The following is a 22,926-nucleotide window of genomic DNA, read 5'->3' as shown; positions in this document are numbered from 1 at the left end:
CCATTATGAGTTGCAATCTGTTACCTTTGGCCAAACTCAATTGTTGTTACCACATGCAGTAACGATGTAGTAACAGTAATGACAGAGTGTTGAGGCTCACTAATACATCCCCATTTCGGAGTCCCCTTGGAGTCCACTGGGGTCATATTGTTAAACCAAATACAACAATACCTTATGGTATAATCCACCAGTATTACTGTGTTTTTGCAGAGGACATTTCTCCCACTCAGGCGCAGGTGTTTTTTCTGGGTTTTTGTAATGAACCCCATAATTTGGCGAATCAAGAAAGCATTCGCTTTTCCAGATATCCCCAGTTTTACCACTACTACTAAACTTAGAAGGAGACCAAATGTGGTTGTTAGGTTAGTGGGTGGTTAGGGGATGAAGCCATGTCTGCGACATTGACTGCTAGTCTCCATCAACGTTTATTCGAAGGATTGGTGTCTGGCCTGTGATCCCCTTTAATCATAGAATGTCCATTTAGCATCCCAAGCAAGTCACATAGTCAGATGACGGAGGGTTCATTAAAGAAACAGAGTGAAATAACTCTATTAAGACTGGTGCTCTCAGTTTGCCCTTATGGTAGGGACTTTCCAATTCTGTGCTGTCAATTCTGTATTTACGTAAAAATTCAATTTAGACATAGTACGTCATTTTCTCAAAAATATAATATTTATTGAGCATCTGTTATTGTTCTCATCACTCCTGAATATTCATTCTCATATTCAATGTGGGTGGGCTTTAAGATACTGGCTCTAATTTTGTGTACGTTAGCCAATGCATTTCGGTTATTTTAACCTTCGTCAGGGCCGTATAATAATTTTAATATGCCCAATCTGTCGTCGTTACAAAACAATGACTCAACATAATGCAGGAACAACCATTTCAGAATCAATTCAAAATCAAACGTATATAGACACACATACCAATTCCAAGATATGTTTAAATGTTCCAATGGTATAGTAGAGGTTGTCAGAGTGGAAAGAAAAAGAAACAAGAAACATAATCAATAATATCTAATAGGACTCTTTTAGCTGGCCTTAGTGTAGTGTTTAAAAATGTGGGTAATCAATTAAATGTACCTTATAATCCATAGGACTCTAATGTTCATTATGGACAATCCAGTCTGAGTAATCAATCCTGTTGAGGTTATGTGAAAAGATATCAGAATGCAGTCAAACTATAAACATGTTCTGATCTCCAGCGCCAAGAAACCGCTTACCGTTACTCAGCAGATACGCTCCTTCAATGTCAGACGCGGCCGCAGGAGTGTGAGCGCGAATGACACGAGTGGTATTTATTGGTTGCCAAGGTGATACCAAGGTGTCGCGTGGATGCACATACGCCTTGGGTCCCGCCCCTGTGCAAGCACAGGAGGCGGGACTGTCACCATGACTACTATTCACTTGTTAAAGTAGTGTAGGGTTATACAAGAACAAACGTTCTGTTCGTTAAGGGAAAGCCTAGTACCTGTAAAATAAATCAAAGTATATGGAGGATGGTATAGACTTGTCTCGCCTGTGCTGGCAGAGAAGCCTTTTGTTTACGTGATTTGTAGCCAAAGTCAATGCTGGGTAGAAAGCGAGTGCGAGGTATTTAAAGAGGTACACTTCTAGAAAATATGGGTGCATGTTGCACTCGAATCTCACATAGGCGAGCAATGGAAACTGTTATTAAGGGGAACATGGTACCTGCGCTGTACTTACTATCATGCACATACTTTAACTGTGGTATAGAAAAATGAGTGCATTGTGTTGCCGTATGTACAAATCAACTAGGGGATACTTTACGTGCATAAGGGGCCTCGCCCAATGTTGCAGGGACCTTGAGGGATCCCAAAAAAAAAATATCTAAAATAATAAATAATAAAAGAAAAATTCAACATCAAAAATCAAAATTCTAAATTACGATTTTCAAAAGGTAGTTTCACTTATAAGAAGCACATATAGTTTATTTCAGAATATTCAGGAGTGATGAGAACAATAACAGATGCGCAATAAATATTATATTTTTGAGAAAATGACGTACTATGTCTAAAATGAATTTTTACGCAAATACAGAATTGACAGCACAGAATTGGAAAGTCCCAACCATAAGGGCAAACTGAGAGCACCAGTCTTAATAGAGTTATTTCACTTTTTGTTCATATATTTTGGTCCTTACGCCATAGGACCTTCATCAGACTGGTTGCCTCAGGCTAAAACTTGATCAATAAATACAAAGCGAATTATGATTGATTAAAACTACAATAACAGTACATGGTGCCCACCTTCAACTCCTTTGTGGGAGGGTTCATTAAAGGACATATCTTCCATAGGCTATGTTTTGCAATAGCGTTTACATAGCACAAAGTCCCTTGATGTTTAGTGAGCTGAAAGAAAATGGCTGTTCAATTAAGTACCTCTCCTTAATTTATTTTTAAATGTAACCTTTGTTATTTGTGGGGCACGACCCTATCTCATGTGATGAATCGCTGTGCATAGCAGAGGGCAGTGCTGGTGTAGAGGTGTAGCCGAATGCCTCTGCTGGAAGTTCCGCCCTCTTACTGCCTGTATGTTGGAAGACTGACACCGCACCATGTTTGACACTAGTAATTGTGACCATACCACGTAGACTGTTCGACAAAAGATACCCATTAAGGAAGCCATACATGATGTACTCCCATAGAGATGACAATCTCTTGGAGGAGATCCCGAAGGAATATGAAGACAAAAGAAAGAGAATCTGATGACATCACAAGCGATGAACGTGACGCACTGAGAAGAGTGGCTGAAGAAGAGAATGTATGGATCTTATAGAAACTGATGACGAAATAAGGAATCGAGGCAAGATCCTTATACAGAAATAAAGACTGCACGTATTAAGACCATTTGCAGAAAATGCAAACCGTTTAATAACTGTACAGATACAGCAACACAAGTATATCAAGCAATCTTAGATGCTAGCTATACGAAGTGAACAGACTGCAGGCAAAGCCACCATTGTATAGTGTCTCAACATTGGTGCCATAATTTTAATAAGTTCAAATCCACAGAGAAAGAAAGATCGAGAGCTGCGTGTGTCGCAGCAAAGAATTAGATGGAGAATGCAGACTTGAAGGGTGAAGCTGTTTGGCCTGGTGTCAAAGCTGAAGTAGCCAAAAACTGGTGATCTATCCATAAAGAATCATCTTGTGTCAAGGTGCAAAGAAGGAACACCATGAGTGTAAAGTTTATTAATTAAAGACAATTAAATGCTGCAAAACAGGTCAAAATATGGTCTCCTGCCACGTGAGCCAAGGATGGAGATAGGAGATGGAGATAAGAGTTGGGTGTGCAGACCAGAACTGTGATAAGCATGTGCCTGTACTCACTTTTATTCCCAAGAGAAGAGAATATACTGCAAGGCCAAGTTCAAAGACAGTCTGCATGGCAGAAGGCATGAGGCAATGAGAGATGAGAGGCTAATTGGGTGGGAAGCAAAAGTCATGCCCACCTCCCGGCACCTGGGTATGAGCTTACGTGCTGCTAAATAGCTGAATGTTCCAGACATGGTACGAGTGTGGCAACCAGTTTTAGTGGGCCGCATAATGAAGGGCCTTATAGTTTGAGAGACAATAGTATTCTGTGTACTTAATAAGTGTTGAAGATGACAGTGGTGGGTATAGGTTGTCCACCTGACGGTAGAGACCCAATCACAACACGTTCCTATATAGAAAGTATACTTAGATGTTCCCCTTAATTCAACCACAACACCCGTAGGTTTCTCTTATTTGCCCTGTATTATGACATCACTTATGACAAATTTTCAGTACTTAAGTGTAATTTTTTATGAAAAACGTTGAGAGCTTGAGCGAACGTCCGTTCATGTCCATTGTAACTCCCTGATTTAGACAATTGATATTAAAAGTCGGATGACACTTTTGCCAACTTCCTGAGGGTTCCATGTAATAATGTTGCCACAAAAATCTCGCCATGCAAAAATATCGCCGAAAAATGGCCTTTTTTTGTGGCAACATTATTGCATGGAACATGCGGGGGACACCCCCGCAACCCACAAACTTTTTTTTTTTTAATTTTTCTTTTTTTGCCCCTGTTCCCATATATATGGTCACCCAAATAATATTGCCACAACATTTTCCCGGCAATATTATTTACGGCGACCATATATATGGCGATATTATTACCTGATACCTTCCTGAGTTGTTCTGATTATTTGGTGTAAGAGTTATTCTGCATCCCATCCATGCATGACATGTTACTGATTAAGGACCTTGTGTTCAGTGGACTGGCCTATAGGGGACTCTGAAGATTTCCTGCTAGGCTTCCAATCCATGGGCCTCTTTTTGTGGGTAGCATGGTTTTCTGCTCCTCTTATCCTCCCTCCCAGTCACCAAATCCTTTTGCTTTCGATGTTTCCTCATCACTTAAATGGCTTGGAAGTAAAGAATATGTTATATACCTTCCAGTATGTTTTTCCTTAATCTTAAATACTGTGTTATATCTATTTTTATGTTTAATTACTTTCAAATGAGTACATAGTGACAAATGTGCTTTATAATGCCCTATTTGTACAAACTTTCATGAACATAGAACCCCCAAACTCTGCTTAGTGGAGTTAGCTTTCTCGCACTGTGTTATCCAATGTCACTTTGAACAACATTTCCTGGGCTGCATTTTGTTTCCACTCAACCCCTGGCAGACAGGGGTACAGCTTGTAGGCTGCTTGTGGGAGGTCAGTAGATGGGTTTGAGGAGAAGATAGGAGGAGTCACTCTATATCGTACTTGAGGGTCTATAGTCATTAATATCAAGCTGCATATTACACGTGACAAGACAAGGCATGTGTTTCCAGAAGAGCAAAGTCTTAAATCCACCTGCATATCAGCTTCTAGACTGTTCTCTTTGCAACCGCAATCTAAAACCTCTTGGATCACTCGCATTTGCTCTGCCACAGCCTCAGATGAGTCTCCCTGCCTCTGCCTCCATTTTGTCCCCAGCCTTCCTTCTTCCAGTCCACGCCTCCCACTCTCTTGCTTGATTTCCGTACCGTGACCCCTGCCAATTAGCAGCTCACGCTGCTGAACCCCTGATGTTTCAAAATGGTAGCTATTACAGCTTAACTGAAAGGCGGCTTACCATGTCTCCCCCGCCCATGTCCCACCCATTACCCTGTCGCTGGTTAAACCTTGATTTTCATAATTACCCTGAACAAAGTCACTTTGTTTGACTTCTGTGTACAGTAATTCTAAGGTGCAGAGAAAACACAAGGGAGTTAATTGACATTGGAAAGATAAATACGATCAGTCATTTTGACAACTCGGCTTTTTTCAACTTTCAAGGCCCTTAATGTGCATGTGTGTTTTTGCTGTACTCTTTGCAGCGAGCTCCTGGAAGGAGGAAGCGTGGAGTGAAAAGCGCATATCAACTCCCAACGGCCAGATCAGTTTACCTAATTTGCACGAAAGAGCATCAGAATATGTAGGAATTTGCTTTTTTGTCTTCGTTTTTTAGCACTGGAATCAGAGGGTCCTTGTGAGAAGAAAGAGCCCAGTGATAGACACAGTATTTTTTTATGTCCTCTTGTGGGACTACCAACTCCACTTTGGTGGGAACGGCTCTCCCGCGCCAGCCAAAACGACCTCTTCCACCGCAGCCAATCCACCTCTTCCACCTCTTCCACTCCAGCCGACTTCTTCCCCCTGTCCGGTTAGATGACAGAGGGGTACTACGATACAGCAATTATGAGCATCTTAGGCACCACCAGAAGAGGGGGCACAAGTGGATGTCATGTTGGCCCAAAGAAATCTGGCCATATTGTAAGGGAGGGTCACCAACACGGCACTCTGCTTAGGACTGCACAAGTCCTTGTTTTAGCCCTGGGAATACATTTTCCATTAGAGCGAGGCAACATCTTTCCTTTCAAAATATCTACCCCCCACACCGTAGCTGCGATACGTAACCTACTACCGTCAGCCTACTTCTCCCTATCCAGGCAGACTACCACTTGCATTCCTGACAGACTTCCTCTCCTTTGCCAGAGAAAGTACCAGGCCTGGCTCCTGGAATGTCTATTGGCGTGGTCCAGGTTTGTGATCAGGGAGGACAAACTTCCATTGGGTGTGAGTGCAGTAGTACCCTAAAAAAGTGCTGCCATTAAGCCAGATTTCTCAGATCCATGATCCAGCAAAAAATGTCTGCCTGGAACTAGAAAAATCCATTTGCACCCTTTAATTGGTTGTGCCTGTTAGACTGCTTTAAAGGGTGCATTAGCGTGGATTAAAAGCCAAGTTGTTAGGACTAGGGGTGACACATTGAGCTACAAGACCACTTGAATGTCTGATAAAGATGCTTGTTAGCGTTATTAACAGAGGGCAAGAGAGATAAAGGGTGCTAGTATTGTTTTTAGCAAGGCAGAGTGAATGAAAAATACAAATCTAATAAGGCAGGTTCGCGATTAGTCAAACATTTTCTATTGTAGTAGGCAGATCCAATTTGCTAACAGTAGGGTGAGGTTTTGCTAACAGAAGGTGAGATGCAAACAAGAGCAGGCTCATTTCATTGTAAGTGAGGCAGTGAGTAATCAAGACAAATCTAATTAGGCAGGCAGTAGGCAATCGACACTATCTGATATAGTAGGCTAATTCGACTTTGCTACCAATAGGGTGAAACAACACTGTCTCTTTTAGTAGGCTAGTTCGATTTTGCTAACAATAGGGTGAAATACAGACAAGTAGCAGCACTTTTTCTTAGCAGGCATTACACATGGCAAGGAAGGAGTGGGCATAATCAAATTCAGTTTCCCTGTGCTACCAATATAATACTACACAAATATGAGGCTGAAAGCTTTCTTAAAAAACAGTAAGTGAGGCGATGAGAGGTAAGTACCATCTGCTATGGCGTGCTGGTTAAATTTTGCTAGCAATATGGTAAGATACAAGCGGGTACAAGGCTGGTATATTTGGTATGGCAGTGTGCACACAACAAGTGTCTCCATGTTGCGGTAGGTCCATAGTAGGTCAGCGGTGACTATCCTGCTGTGATATGCCGACTAGTAGTTAGTTCGCAGTGGCACGGTAGTCAATGTTGCGCTAGATTGCAATACTTATGGGGATGGCAGAGGTGCTTTATATACACTGTTATAATATGCAAATAAATTGTGCGGACAGTAAATGTGTTGCAGTACTGTCTATGAGTGAGTGCCTTCCTGCGGCCAGGGCACAAACATTTTGCCTGTCGTGTCCCACATCCACTATGTGTGGTATTTAATGATGTTGTACCTATACTGCGGTAATGCTTTGTACAGGTGGATGACGGGAGTGTCTCCCATGATAATATGTCACAAATCAACTTAATAATACCTACCAAATTTTATTTCAATTCTCACTCACCCTTTTTTGCCTCCCTCCCACACCCTTTCCCAATAATTCTGGTCCACAAATTAATACTTCTCTGTTTCTCTCTGAGACCACGCCTCCTGCGTCACCGAATGTTTCAGAGTGGCACCACAACAATGCCACTCCTGGTTCTATTTCTCACCCTTTTGCTCCTCGTCGTCATTCTTCTTGCTCTCTCTTTCATCCTTTCTTTCTGCTCTTGGTCTCAACCCCTCGCTTGTTGTTCTAGGGGTGCTGTCTGCACTGGAATGGGGGCCTCAGGCAGTCTCGTTCTTATGATTCGGAGAAACATGAGATCTGATGGGCAGACTCCCGTAGTGCTATGTGGAGTGTGGCGATATTCACGCAGGAGTTGGTACAGAACCTGCTCAAACCATTTGTTGATTATGTTGGCTGTCTGCATGGTTCTCTTGATGTTTGCCATACATCTTTCAACGATGCTGTTGGCTTGAGGACAGCGTGGGGTTATCTTTCAGTGCTGAAACGCCATGTAGCATGCAAAGTTCTCAAAGTCATGCCCAGTGAATGGTGGGTCGTTGTCAGATTTTATTACTTTAGGTATTCCGTAGCTCGATAGCATACAATCCAATGTTGGGATGACATATGTAGCTGCCGTGGATTCAATCAGCTGTGCTTCCGGGAAACAGGAGTGTTCATCAATTAATACCAGTACATATGTTCCATTGCGTAGTGGTCCAAAGAAATCTACAGCCAGTTCTTAACAGACACCTTCTGGGAGTGGGGACCTTTGCAGGGGGTTGGGGTGATGCTGTTGAGCAACCTGTGAGCAGATGGTGCACCTGCCTATGACCTCTTCTACTAGAGCATCCAATTTGGGGAACCACACCTTTTGACGTAATAGATGTTTTGTGGAGACTATCCCCCGGTGGTCTTCGTGCGCCAGCATGACCGTCCATTCTCGCATCGGTTTTGGGATAATGACCTTGCAGCCCTTCATGGCAATAGGGTCATCCACCACTGTCAATTCTTCCTTCACTAGCTCCAGTGACATTATGTCGTCTCTCACGGACTCCTGCTCCCATCTGGCCTGGCGCTTGATATGACCCATTTTCCCCGATTTGATCCAGTGGGCCATGATAGCCAGTGCTGGATCGCTTTCCGATTCGTTGCCGAGGGTGGCCCAATCCACTGGTAGAGGTTGCAGGTGATGGGTGATGATGTACTTTATGTATGCATCGGCAATGGAAGGGTCTGCTTGCGGGGGTGCCATGGGATGCCTGGATAAGTAGTTGGCAGGGTTGTGTTGTTTGCCCGGGCGATGTACAATATCAAATTTATAGTCTTGTAGCCTCAGACCAATCGGGCTATTCTTGGGGGCATTCTCACCTTGAGGTCGCCATATATCATCAAGAGGGCCTGGTGATCGGTAATGACCGTGAAGGCCTTACCATATAGGAAGAGATGAAAGCACTCGTAGGCCCACACCACCGCCAGGCTGGGAGGTGCGGGGTATTCCGTGGGTGTGTGGAGGTGCGCTGGCGACACCCTCCGATGTTGCACGGCCCGTGCACCGGGACCACGTGCAAGTTGCCTGTGGGTCTACACGCTCCGAGTGCAGTGAGGTGTGTGGCAGGGGCGTGGGTCCTTACTTGTGCCTCATTGACAATGTGAAAAAGAGCGCACTGCGTTCTGCTGGAAACAGGCCTTGTTACCAGGGCAACTGCATGCAAAAGAAGACATAAATCACGGCCGGTAGAATATAACCATTTTTTATTCTATGCTGGATACATACTCCATTCCCTTCCTCTAACCCTCATCCTGCATCCTCCCTAGCCCAACGTTACTTCCCTTTAGCGTCCCGGCCCAACCCTGGGCCATTCCATATAAAGATATGGGAGGGCGCGAAGTTCGCCCTGTCACCACGTGACACATAGTGGCACAGAATCAAGAAGAACATTTATTATTTAAGTTTGGGATGTTTTACAAATTTTTATTTTGGTATTCACTGGCAAAGCAGTGCCTGATCAACACTGCTGTGCCTGGTGCTCTGTATCATCCCAACATTGCTCATGACTTTTAAATGGTATGAGTGTAGAGGTACAGTGCAGAATTTTGAGTAGAGTGGTAATTAAAGTTTTGTAGTAGGAATATAGGCTGTGGTTTTCAAGGAGCGGCCATGAGTAGAGCATCCTGGGGTGGAAATTTACAGAGTGTACAGGAGACACATTTGTGTGAGAGAGTCCATTGATATGATATGATATGACATTTATAACGTGGTTGTACACAAGTGTTTCTAGACACGACAAGGCAAGGATGGGGAGACAAAAGGAGGACCAAAACAACAATCTTACTGGGCCTTATGTCATTCAGTGTGGGGAGGTTGGAGGGAACAAGTGCCAGGGGAGGACGGGGAAGGGAGAAGTGCTGGTAACTCGATAAGTGCAGCCAGCTGGTAACTCATAAGTGCAGAGAGAAGGGACTGCAGGGTTACAGGTACAGACCTGTAAGGACTGGGGGAGCCCATTGACAGTGCACGGGCAGCTGGACATGCAGGACCCTGGGCCCGAGTACAGAGGGTAGCCAGGCGACCAGTGCGTGGAGCAGTCAGGGACATCAGCCGGGGAGAGGAAGAGAGAAAGCAGAAGCGGAAAGGAAGGTCTTGAGTTGCTTCCTGAACTGGAGGTGGTTCTGCTAAAGTTCAAGAGAGGCAGGGTGGCTGTTCCAGAGGGAGGCCCGAGCGGAGGAGATGGATCTGCCCCACACTCTCTGCTTGGAGAAGCGCCTGACCCTGAGAGAGTTGGAGGTGGATGAGCGGAGAGCTCGACAAGGGAAATGTTTAGGAAGAGAAAGTTGGAGGTAGTGCGTTCCCAGGCCCCAGAAAGTCTTGTGGGTGATGCAAACAGTCTTGAACTTGATCCTTGCAGCTGCAGGGAGCCAATGAAGAGATTTCAGAGCTTGGGAGATACAATTCCTGGGCTTGAGGCCAAGGACAAGTCTCGCAGTCCTGTTCTGGATAAGTCGTAAAGGTCAAAGAGTAGAGGCAGGCAGATTTAGAAAGAGGCTGTTTCAATAGTCCAGCCTAGAGAGGACCAGGGCTCTGGAGACAGTTAGGTTCTGGGGGAATTTGAGAAAAGGAAGAATACCTCTGAGGAGGTTCAGATGATAGTTTGACTTCTTAGAGACATCGGAAATGTGGGAAGAGAAGGAGAGGGTGGAGTGGAAGATGACCCAAATGTTCTTAGCCTCACAGGAAGGAGCAGAAATAGGGTTCAGAGTGGACGGCCAGAGAGAGAGAGGAAAGGAGGTGTCTCAATGAGGAGGATCTCAGTCTTACTGGAATTAAGGCAGAGATCATTGGCAGCACACCATTCCTGAATGTGGCCAAGCAGTCTGGTATGAGAAAAGGAGCAGAGGTGGCTGACGGGAGCCTGAGAGCAGTGTGTCATCTGCATAACACTGAAAATTAGAGCAGAAAGTAGCGATGTGGTGGACAAGAGGTGCCAGGTAGTGGTTGGAAAGCCAGGGAAAAAGGTTAGACCCCTGGGGAACACCACAAGTGGAGGGAGAGATAGAAGAGAGGTAATACCTCAGTTGGACCTGAGAGGGTCGTTCGGTGAGAAAGGAGTTCAACCGGGCCTGGACATGATCAGTGATACCCAGGTTGTCACAGAGGTGATTGAGCAGGATGGCATGGTTGACCATATCAAAAGCACAGGATAAATTGAGGATAATTAGGACAGAAGGAGGATTAGAGTCAAGATTAGAGAGCAGGTCTTCGCAGGTGTTCAGGAGAGCAGTTTGCGTGCTTCTGGCAGCTCTGAAGCCAGACTGGTAGTCGTGGAGACAACCAACAGCTTCAGTATGCAGATTAAGCTGGGAGATGGCCATCTTTTCCAGGAGTTTGTCCAGGACAGGAGTGATGGAGATCGGGCTATAGTTAGCCAGAGAGGAAGGATCGGCAGAGGGCTTCTTTAGAAGGGATTTATATTTGTTTTGAGGAACTGGTTGGGGCGGGGTTATCCTGTCGCTGGACCTCAGCGCCCTTGGTTATGCTTCTGGATTGGCTTATCAGGGTCGCACGGGAAAGTAACAGCGGAGTACTTGGTTCCTCAACTCCGCTTTGTTTAATGGAAGTTTTGTGTTGTTACATTGGCTTATTCCCAAGCACCCACATTTTACCAAAAAGGATGACAATGACTCCCTTCTTGGTGTTCAAAAACTCCACATCTTGTGGTTTTATTCTTTCAGTTTTAGAATAGTCTGGTGCCCTATGTGATTACACGTGTTTCGATGACTTGCTCATCTTTTTCAAATCAGGGCTAATTTAAGTGTGTCGAGATAATATTCTTTATGTCTTTCAGATAATTTAATGGGTTAAATCCCAGATTCATCTTGACTGATGGGTCTTGTGCAAAAATGTCCTGGACATTTTTGCACGAGACCCATCAGTCAAGATGAATCTGGAATTTAACCCAACTTCTTTAGAAGGGGGTCCACAGGGGAGTGCATAAGTGGGGAGGGGAAGGTTCCAGTGTCAAAGGAGTGATTGCTGAAATTGTCAAAGGCTGGAGCAAGGGTGTTGATGTGTCGATGTGGTCCTTGATGGTTCTAGATCAGCAGGGGAGAATCTACTTTGACAAGACTTTCATAGATCTGACTTGTCTAGAAAACAGTATCAGGGGTGAACAAGGGAAAGGAGGAGAAAGGAGGAGAAAGGAGGAGGAGAAGGAGAAACGGCCACAGGCGGGCCAGGAGTGGTAGAGGAGGAAGAAGAAGAGGTAGAGGAATAGGAAGAGGAGGTAGAGAAAGAGAGGGTGGACAGGATGTCCTGAGTTTTAGCATTGAAATGAGAAGCAAAGGCCGTGCAGAGGGCCTGGGAGGGAACAGGAGAGGTAGAGACTATAACAAGATTGGCCAGCTCCTTGCAGATTTTGAAGTCCTATTTGAGACCTAGAGTGGACATTTATGGAGTACGTACAAGATGCAATGTTTGAGAGTGTCCAGTAGTGGAATTATATAGTGTGGTTGGATATTAGGGACGAGTTATACATTGAGAGTGATTGCAGGAGACTTAGATTTACTGGTGGCACAAAAGTAGTGAGTGTCCCTTGATGTGAACTTGGAGGCTGTGATCAAATGTGACAGGCACATTATTGTGTGTGAAGTTGTGCACGCATGGTTGGATTGTGGAGCTCATAAGCTGGTGGTGTACACATCTGTCTCTGTGAGTTAGCTGGAATGTCCCATGAGTGAGAGTTGTGGTTTAGGTACGACATTAGAGTTGAGTTATGCCAAGTGTAATGTGGTTAGAGAATGAGTTTTAGTTGTTCCCATGCTTGAAGAAATAGGATGGGACTTCCTATTTTGGCACACAGAGTTACCAGTGTTCAAGGGTACATACAGGTGAAATTATGATCTTGTGGTCTGCTTAGGTTGGGCCCATTTATATGGTTAAACACTGGTGGAGTTGCTGGGGAGGTGATTCTTTGGAGAGGTGATTGTTTATTACATTTTTTTGAACATGTGTATTGCTATTCTGAGATTGTACTGCAATGCAGTGAATTATTGCACTGTATGTTTATGGGGTCACTCCACAGGGTCAGTGCATTTTTACGCACTATGCTTATGTGAATGTGTCTTTTCTCTTGTGGGTGAAGGGATGATTTGCAGTTTGGTCTTCTAGATGTGGTTTTTGTCGAGTTAGGTGGGTGCTTTGGAACGTTGTTTTGTTTAGTGAGTTTTTGTCCGGTTGATGGGCTTAGGATGGGCGCAAGTGTGGCAGACCTGTTGCCAGGCAGTGGCAGTCCTTGGTAGATATGATATGATATGCAATGATATGATTTGATATGGCATTTATAATGCGCCTATACACAAGTGTTTCAAAGGAGGTTTCAAAGGAGTTTCAGTTTCCTTGTGGGTTGCAGGTGTAGGTAGGTCTTATATTGTCTTTGTGTGGTATGGTAGTGCTCGCGAGTGGCAGTCGCATGACCCTGGCAAGGCAGGCCAGGGTGGAAGGAGTTGTTGTTAAATGTTTGGTTGTTTGTCCCAGCATGGAGAAGGTCTGTCCTTCTCAACTGTTGTTGTTTTTTTTAAGGAGGTGTGTGTTAATCTGTGAGTAAGTGTATGTGTGAATGCATAAGTAAGCCTCATTGAATATCATGAGGTATGTTGGAGCCTGGGGAACCAGAAAGGCAGTTAGGGGACCTGAAGCTGAAACAGGAACCAGGATGGATGCTAGTGGCCTACTCACCCACCTCTAAACGATGCAAACTGTAACTAAGAAGAAATAAAGCATCCTATTCTTGTGCACTTAACTGGGTCAGTCTGGTTCCTGCTCCTTGTTAACTTACCTGACCGAGACACATCAGAATGCCCTCTTGTTCCTAACGCTTAGTATAGTAGGATCATGTTTACAGATTAACGCAATAGACTGGCTGTCTGCGTGCTAGCACCGTGAGCGGAACTGGGCCGCAGTTTCCTGATTTAGTATTATCAAACATTCATGGAGTAATCTCTTTGGATTTTGCTTAAATGTAACTGATGCAAAACGACTGGGGGAAAGTTATTATTACCCTTAAATCCTTAAGAGAATATTGGATTGTTGTTTCGATCTCCAGGCTCCCAGCAGTTGTTTAATTCCATTCGAGACTTGAAGCTTGAAGGCAGGCACTTTATTAAGGCCTGTTTAGGCCAAGTGTATTTAAGGGAAGTGGTAGGCAGGTTGCAGCAGGTGCAGTGGGTAGGACGAACCTGTAAATCCTGTGTAAGTGCTACTGAAACAGACCACATTTTGTTTGAATGCCCCTGGCATTGGTTTTGAAGCATCTATGTTGTGCAAGAGGAGGCAGAACCTGTAGTGATGCCCAGCTCATCCAGTTCTGGGGGAGAAGAGAGAGGATGCACAGGCTACTGTTGGGGACAGACCCCCAGGTATGCCAGATGGACACTGGAAGTCTGTGCACCTGTTGGGCCCAACACCCCCCCCCCCTTCCCCAGGATACACGGCGGTCTCAGTCAACGGCAAGTTCAAACTGCCGTTTATTATAGATAAAGCCAACAGGGATCAGAAACAGGAACAGGAAGAATCTCGCACTTCCTGGGCTCGAAGGCCGGTTTTAGTTCCCAATGGTATCAACATTTCATCACAACTTGGGACACTCTCCAGAAAACCTATCGGGCCAAGTGACTGGGTATTGAGTGTGTTATAACCTATACAGGATATTCTTTTTTATTTTATTTTTGTATTTATTTAGTTTTATAGTCAATCACACATTTACACTGTATTCTTACCCATTACACATATTTCAATTATTTCATTTCTAAAATGTCATATATTCAATTATATAATTTACACTTGAACTTTAAAACAATTCATATTTTCATTTAAAACCAATTCACATTGAGAAAAAGGTTTAAATAGAAGATAATAAAACATCAATTTTAAACAATCAATCAATCAGTTAGGTCAAAATAGAGTAACCTTGCTAAACTCAAGAACAGAAATCCAATTTCTCTCCACCTGTGTATCTACTGATACAAAAAGATCACAATGCAACCAGATATTTTTTCACTTTCTGCCATATGTGGAATGCGGCCGTAGTTGCCACCAATGATTTTGCTCCATATATAAATCCCCAAAATGGATCTGTTGTGTAGTCCACATACTTGTGGTAACCTCTCTCATAAAGGGGCATTGGCATACTTCATTGAGTGAGTAATGTCTAGCCGATTCCACTGTTAATGTACACATATGACAGAGTCGGTTACATCTTTCCAAACCAATCCACGCCCCTGTATTTTCAAAAAAAGGTAAGGTTTCGAGGAGCAATGAGGTGACAAAATATATCAATTTGGGTGAATAAGCTTTTACCAGATAAACACAAGGGGCCTCATTACGAGTCCGGCGGCAACCAGCCGGTTTTTCCGGCTCGGTTACCGCCAGACTCGTATTACTATTCCGCCTCCGTGACTCCCGGAATTACCAGGGCATCACGACCCTGGTGTCCCGGGAATTCCGGAGGCGGAATTCGGTAAATCCCCATTCCCATTGAGTCCCATAGGACTCAATAGGAATGGGGATGTGGAAACACCGGCACCATCTCGTGATGGTGCTGGTGTTTCCACGTCTGCCTGCAGGCGGGCGGTGTTAAACCCGCCAGGTCAGACCTGGCGGGAACGCCACCTCCCTCCTGCAGGACTCGGGATCTGGCGGTCCGGAATTAACAGTGGCGGCGGGTTTACCGCCACTGTTATTTCTGGACCGCCCAACCCGTAATGAGGCCCAAGGTTTGTTTACATTCATACCCTATCTGGAGTACATGTTATACTTTTGTTTGTTGGCTAAATAGTCAATGGACACCATACAATCATAATCCTTTGGTTTCCTTGCAAAGTCCGAGGCATATACCTCACCTAGCGGGTCAGGTAGGCCCTTCATGCCAATTTTCACGTAGTGATTTGATACAAGTTTTTCGGTATTAGCAAGCCAAACACTGCGCCTAGAATGTAGATCATGGCACCTAATTATATTTGAGGGTCTGTCCTTTTCACTAAAATGTATAGTGCCCCACCACTTGCTGACAGCCAACTGCCAAAGAACATATAAAGATGGCAATCCTAGTTCTAGGCCCATGGCTTCCACGGGTAGGGATTTTGGCAAGCACAACCTTGATCACAATATTTCTCCCTCCAGTTTGGGCAACTAGGAAACTGATACCAAAAGGAAGCGTTTTCAGTGCATGTAGTATCCCCGGTACTACAGATGACTTGTATGCAGTAAGTTTGGCCTCCATAGAACGGCCCCCCTGCCTGTCAATCACATTTTTTAAAGAGAGCCATTTGTCCAAGCTAAAGAGCTAACCACCCTTGCACGATGAATACTATTCAAGTCGTGTGCTATATACCTGCCTAGATATCTATGGGTGTCGACTTGATCTAAAATGTGTCCACCCAATCACCTCTTACCCCTGTATGCTCTCTTGCCTATTGGCATGACCTTTGTCGTCCCAGTGTTTACTCGAAGACCATTTAGTTCTGCATACTTTGACAAGGCATCAAGTGAGCGCTGTAGACCCATGGGGGTACGGTCAAAAATAACAGTGTCATCTGCATATGGTACACTGCATATAATTTTGCCATCAAATGTCGGTGGATGATTGTGTACCGTTTTGAGAAATTGGGGCGAAACCTGCCACATAAAGGTTATATAGTAAAGGGGCATGTACACAGCCCTACTTAAGACCAACATTGGTAAAAAATTGTCTTGTAAGGGAACCATCCTCTGCTAGTCTGACTCTCACTAAAGTGTTCCCATGCATCTGTCTAATGAAATAATGTAATGATTCATTCAGCCCCCAACCTGACAGTTTGCCCCATATCCCTGCCTACTCTGCCAAAGGCTGAAGAATAATCCACAAAACACACATAAAGACTAGTACCAGGGTTCTGTAACTTATCGGATATCAATGTGAGGAGTATCCAGATGGCATGTTTGGTACTATACCCCTTCCTGACTCCCATCTGCATAGGGTCATACAGGACATTATAGATGTTATTCTACTGACCCTCGCATGTTAGGTGGCTGGCCTGGTCCATCCCCAAGTCACTAACTATAACATTTTTGCAGTGTTGTGGACTTACCATTGGTTCTTGCCCGTTTCTACACACCCCTAGGGTACTAAACTGTGATTGGAGAGAGCTGATGTCCCCAAGCCTGGGAATGCAAAGATTCTCAGCTCACTGTGTACCTCTTCAAGGTAATACAAATGGTTATGTGCCTGTAACTTGTAACTTGTGTGTACCATGTTAGTTTATGAGAGTGCTCTCCTGACTACTGTTGCATACTTGTTGCTGTCTGTGTTTGGCGGCATGGGACCAGCTCTCCTTTGCAACTGCTGATCGCTGTCCATTGCTTCTGCCACGTCACGTGTTCCGAGACCACGTATTTGTGCTGTGCAGCTCTGAATTATGAGGATTTATTGGTATTTTCTGCAGCTGGTCCCTTTGTCATCTGGGGATTGGAATGACATCTGTATCTCTTCACCTTGACTGCGGGTCCTGTCTCACACGTCTTGCTCTCGGTCCAGCCTGAATCATCTAAGCTCGTCTCATGCCCAGAGGCATGAAGCCTGCTGTAATTTTCCTGAACCTTGCTATGCGGTTTATGCAATGTCCATGTTAGTCACACTTATCTCTGTCAGGTCCCATAGGTGCTCCTGCAGTTCCATAGGGTTATTTGCATGTAAGCATCTGCAAGCCCTGCTCAGGATCTCTTGTCTCTTGCAGTTTCTGTGGTGCTGCGTTTGGCTATTGGCAAAAATAATAAAGCAATGACAGTATGTATATGTGTCTGTCTTCTAACTATAGAACTGTACGCTCGTGTTCTTCATGTATTCAAGTTTGTGGTTATGTCACAAAGTGTGGATGGCAAGTGTGCTTCATGTCGAATGCTGCTATGTCGTGGTGTCTCTAATGACATAATCAACATGACTTCTTGGTGCTTTAGTCCAAGCTGTCCATACAAGTGTCCTTAATCATAGCCTGTGGCTCGTCATCCACGCATGGACACATCTGTATGTCCCTTGACTGGTATGGCTTGCTGAGGGGATACCTCTCGACATACTTGTTAATCATAGGTCCGTTGGGAATTTGTCCAAAATAGAATGGGTGATTGCAGTGTTTTCTGGCCTTCTTCCTTGTCATGAATTTAGCAGGAGAGGTGGTGGTGGCAGGCGTCCCCATCCCTCTTCACTACAATGCATTTTCTGCATTTTATTCTATCAAATGTTTAGAAAATGGATCACGTTTTTTAATTATTGGAATAAATTAAGGGCCACCAGAAGGTGGAGTGTAGAGGTTGATTATGCAACATTTAAAACATTTGATTTTTAAATTTCCTGGAAACGTTTACACAGTTATGTTTTGAATTGGACATATTGCTTGCCTGTCATGGTTTTAGCTTGTGAGTCTTGGTAAGTAACCCATGCCTCTGTCCCCCTGTGCTTCCGTGTTTTCTTTCTTTTTTTTTTCCTGTTTCATTTGCATTTCATTTTTGTTTTTAAAGTTGGCGCTCTCTGCACTATCTCTGTGTAGTTTTTCTTTTCTTTCCTTTTCTCCTTGTTCTATTTTGCTGGTCTTCCTTACCCCACCTCCCTTCCCACCCTCGGCCCGTGATTGGACCCCAAGATCCCCTTAGGACACTCTTCCAGGGCAGCCCTGCCCGTCCAGCCCTTGCCTAAGGACTCAAGGCAAAAGGCAGCTCCTGAAGAATCAGCTCCAATCCGTGTTTGCCCGTGTTCACCAGGAAAGCCTGGAGCTTTCAACCAGCAGCAACTGATAGGGTAAGTGTCTCACAGGCAGGGGGTACAGCCATTACTGTACTCCACTAAACTGCTCCCCTTACAACCTTTTAGCAATTATGTACCTACATGCATTTAGCCTATATCGCGTCAGGTTATCATATACTGTGTCAGCCATTTGCGCAGGGTATCCGCACTCCACTTTTTACCTGATGGTGCAAGCCATGAACCCACTTTAGCCGCACTGTTTGAGTAGGCCACATCTCACATTCTGCATTTAACCTAACTGTGTAAGATAGTAAACTCAGCATTCAGGGATTGCCTACACTAGCCACATGCCACTCTTGGACAGATTCTCGAACACTAGCCATGCATCAGTTTGCACTCAGTTGGATTCAGGGGTTGAAATGCAAAGCACTTAGATGTCTCAAGGGGGGAGGAAATTGTAGACTAGATGTTTTGCCCTTAACGCTGTGTCTCAAATCTAGGTGTCTCGCCCACTAGTGGTGTAGGTAGGGGGTACAGCCACTACTGTACTCCACTAACTTCCCCATCTGTCTCATTACCTAACATCCTTTCTACCCCGGGCACTCAGCCCACCTATGCATATCAGCCATAGTCAGCAATTACCACATTTGTATAAGGTAGCCATTTTTAAACCAGCCTCAATGTGTAAGGTAACCATACTTTGCATCAAGCCAATTGTGTTAGTCAGCCACCGTCTGCATTTGGCAGTTATGGATGAGGTAGAATTGTGAAGATTAACATGCGCAGCATCTAGACAGAATTGTCAAGAGTATCCTTGCGTCACATCTACACAGAATTGTCAAGATTAACATGTGTCACATGCGGATAGAATTGTGAAGATTAGCATTGCATCACGTCACATGTAGATAGAATTGTGAAGAATGTAATGCATCACATCTAGATAGAATTGTGGAGATTAGCATGCGTCACATGTAGATAGAATTGTAAGAATTAGCATGTGTCACATCCAGGTGGAATTGTGGAAATCAGCATGCGCCACATCCAGATAGTGATGCCACTACCCAACCCTACTAAAAAAAACTCACCCCTCTGCATACACCTCTCAAGCTCTAACTAAACACAACCCTACAACTAAAGCACAACAATCTGCATGCACTTCACTACACTGCAACAAACAACCACACATCGCCTTGCACAATAGCACATGACAGCTACGAACCAACAAACATACCTAAGCTCAGCGAACAGTGTAAACCAAACTGAAGCTGCCAATAGCACATAAGTCTTGCTAACTTATTCTACCCTCTTGCTTTTCATATCTGCCAGAGCACCATGGGACCACTGCGGTGGTGATAGTCTGTGGTATAAATATCCTTTAACATAACATAACATAAGATGTATGATTAGTTAATAACAAGGGATTTATGAAATTGAGTTTTTAACTTTCGAGAGAAGTGCATTTTGTAATATTGTAAAGCAAAGATGTTAACGGTGCTTAACCATATACAATAAGAATTAATTGATTGATGGATTGTACATATCAGAGGGCGTGTTATAGAGCATCCACTAGTTGCCTGGGAAATGGAGATACTGAATTGCTTTCGAAATCGTACTCTTTTTTTTCCAGAAGTATTGTAATAAATATACAGCTCCATCAGAGGTGTAGACAGGGTAGGCCCTGAGCGGGCAAGGTCCACCCAAAATATGTACATGCCCACTCAGCAGCGCTGTGTGGGCATTTACAGATGTTAATGTCACTGCAGTGGGCCCAACTACATTAGCTTCAGGCCCCTCTTGTTAGACCATCCTGTCTACGCCTCTGAGCTCCATGCTTCCTCCGAGGGTTGCGATTGGTGCTTACTTGCCTTATCATCACGATCTCAAAAGACCAGCTGCGCCTCTTGGTTTTGTATCAATGCCAGCCATTTGAATGCATTGAAAATCAAATGTTTTATCGCGAGTAAAAACCGCAGAGGCCAGAGGCAGCATCCTACAAACGTGCTTGTGGTTTATGCTGTTTTGCGTACAGTATTTGCCAAGTGAGTTTCCGCCAAGAAGCAGATCTTCGACAGGCCAAACATTGGCAGGTCAACATAGAAAACATGTTCTCTTAGCCTACCCTCAAGCTATGCCTTGTTGGGATGGGTGTTGCTTCCGCCTGATCTAATAATTGCTTGTGCCCGGAACTCACTCCACCTTCAAGCTCTCATCCAGCAGTTCTATTGCTGGGATTCTATGTAGGATTCTGCAAACTTGATACCACAAACCTCGATGTTCTATTATATGTAAATGCAAGTAAAAAAACAACTGTGCACTTACTCTAGACCCAATAATGCCTACTTGCACCATCATTTGCTTCAAGCAGGAGAATTCGGCAGACTACGGCCTAACAACGTCGCGTCTGCACGGCAGGCCCTCTGTCAGATTCTCGTCATACGTGGGCAGAGGTTTCGGGGAGCAGTGGGAGTAAACACGCAGCGTTACTGAAAGACCAATGGACCCTCTGCATCTTAACTCTCTGGTCCCAAAATCTGGCTGTATCTGTTCCATGAATGCACGCAGACATGGGGGAGAACTGTAATGGCAGCCATTATGAAAATCCTCGGTGGCCACTGTCACAGCAGATCCATGACGACTCAGCCTGCTTTTAGCACACGGGAAAGAGCAGTCAGAATCCACAGGGATCCCTGCCTCTATGCCTGCGTAGGCACAAGTGTTTTCCCTGCACAGGACTGGGAAACACAAGGGGCGGATACGGATGAGGCAGAACCCACGAAAACGTGGCTTCTTCAGGTTTTCAGGCATCCACATTATTTGAGCCTTTTTCAAAATGAAGGTGGTGGTTTACAGGTGCCTTTGTGAGCGCCGTAGACAGGGTAGGGCCTGAACGGGTAAGGCCAGCCCAAAATGTGTAAATGTCCATTCAGCAGCACTGTGTGGGCATTTGCAGATGTTAATGTCACTGTGGTGGGCCCAACTACGTTAGCTTCAGGCCCATCTTGTTAGACAATCCTGGCTATGCCTATGCTTCTACACTGTGTGATGTTACTGCATGATGGAATGGATAACAGCAGCTTGCAACAAAGAGTCCCCGTCTACAGCAGGAGATATGCCATAGCTAAAATTAAAGTGGGGTACACAATATTGGATTTATTTTATTTTATTTCCTCATTGAGAGTAAATACATGTCAGTGTTAAAGGGAAATATATCATATATATATTTACAGGCCGATTCATGGAATCATTGTGTGCTGAAATCGGTGAAGCAAGCGCGAAAAATCCAGCGCACGCCGAAAACGCACGTGGCGCACCCGGGCGCACACGTCACTGCGACATCCCGATAGCGCACAACGTGTAGCGCACCCACCAAAAAGGGGGCGGAACACGCGGAATGGGGAACAAAGCATGAAAATGAGGGCGTAACTGGGGAAGTACTGCTGGGAAATACATGGAACCACCACATGCGCGCGAACAACACGTATTCATGGAATTGAATAGGGGAAACCCGCGCACACCAAAAGACACGAGCAGGCGTAAATATGTCCGCCACACAAAGGTAGGCAGAAGCGTCCCTGCGCAGTATAAAAGTACGCGCAAACAACAAACACGTATATACAGCTACGATTAATGTCCCATTTCTTGCAGCAGTGATCGTGGGACAACGCAGGAGGAAGAGAATAGCCAGGCCCCACATTTTTTTGCCCAGTACCAGCCTTTTTGGGATGCCTGATGAAGAGGTCTATGGCAGGTATAGGTTTCCACCTCATATCATCCTAGACCTGGTCACTGAGTGGGAGGATGAGCTCACATCACCCACCTTGTGCTCCCAAGCACTGAGCCCCTTGGAAAAGGTGCTCAATGTCCTGCATTTTTTGGCCACTGGGTCATTTCAGCGGACAACTGTCATAGTTGGGGGTGTCTCACAGCCCACGCAGTCACGCTGCCTACACCAGGTGTTGGCAATCATGACTGCGCGCCCCTCAGTCTGCAGGCACATATACATTCCCAGAACACCCGCAGAAAGGCAGGCCGTGGTCCAGGACGTTTACAGGGTGGCACACTTCCCCAAAGTGCTTGGTGACATAGATTGCACCCATGTGGCACTACGTCCACCTAGGGCCACTGACATTCCATCAACGTACAGGTTGTATGCAATGCCCATGGAATAATCACCTCTGTCTATGCAAACTATCCTGGGTCTACCCATGACAGTTTTATATACAGAATGTCCGCCCTGAGCCGGGACCTGGAAGCTGGGAAGCATGGTGACACATGGCTCAATACGGCACCCCACCACACCACCCCA

Source organism: Ambystoma mexicanum, chromosome 1q (genome assembly GCF_040938575.1).
Source record: "Ambystoma mexicanum isolate Mex_15411 chromosome 1q, UKY_AmexF1_1, whole genome shotgun sequence".
Taxonomy (NCBI): Eukaryota; Metazoa; Chordata; class Amphibia; order Caudata; family Ambystomatidae; genus Ambystoma; species Ambystoma mexicanum.
Note: the sequence above shows the minus strand (reverse complement) of the source record.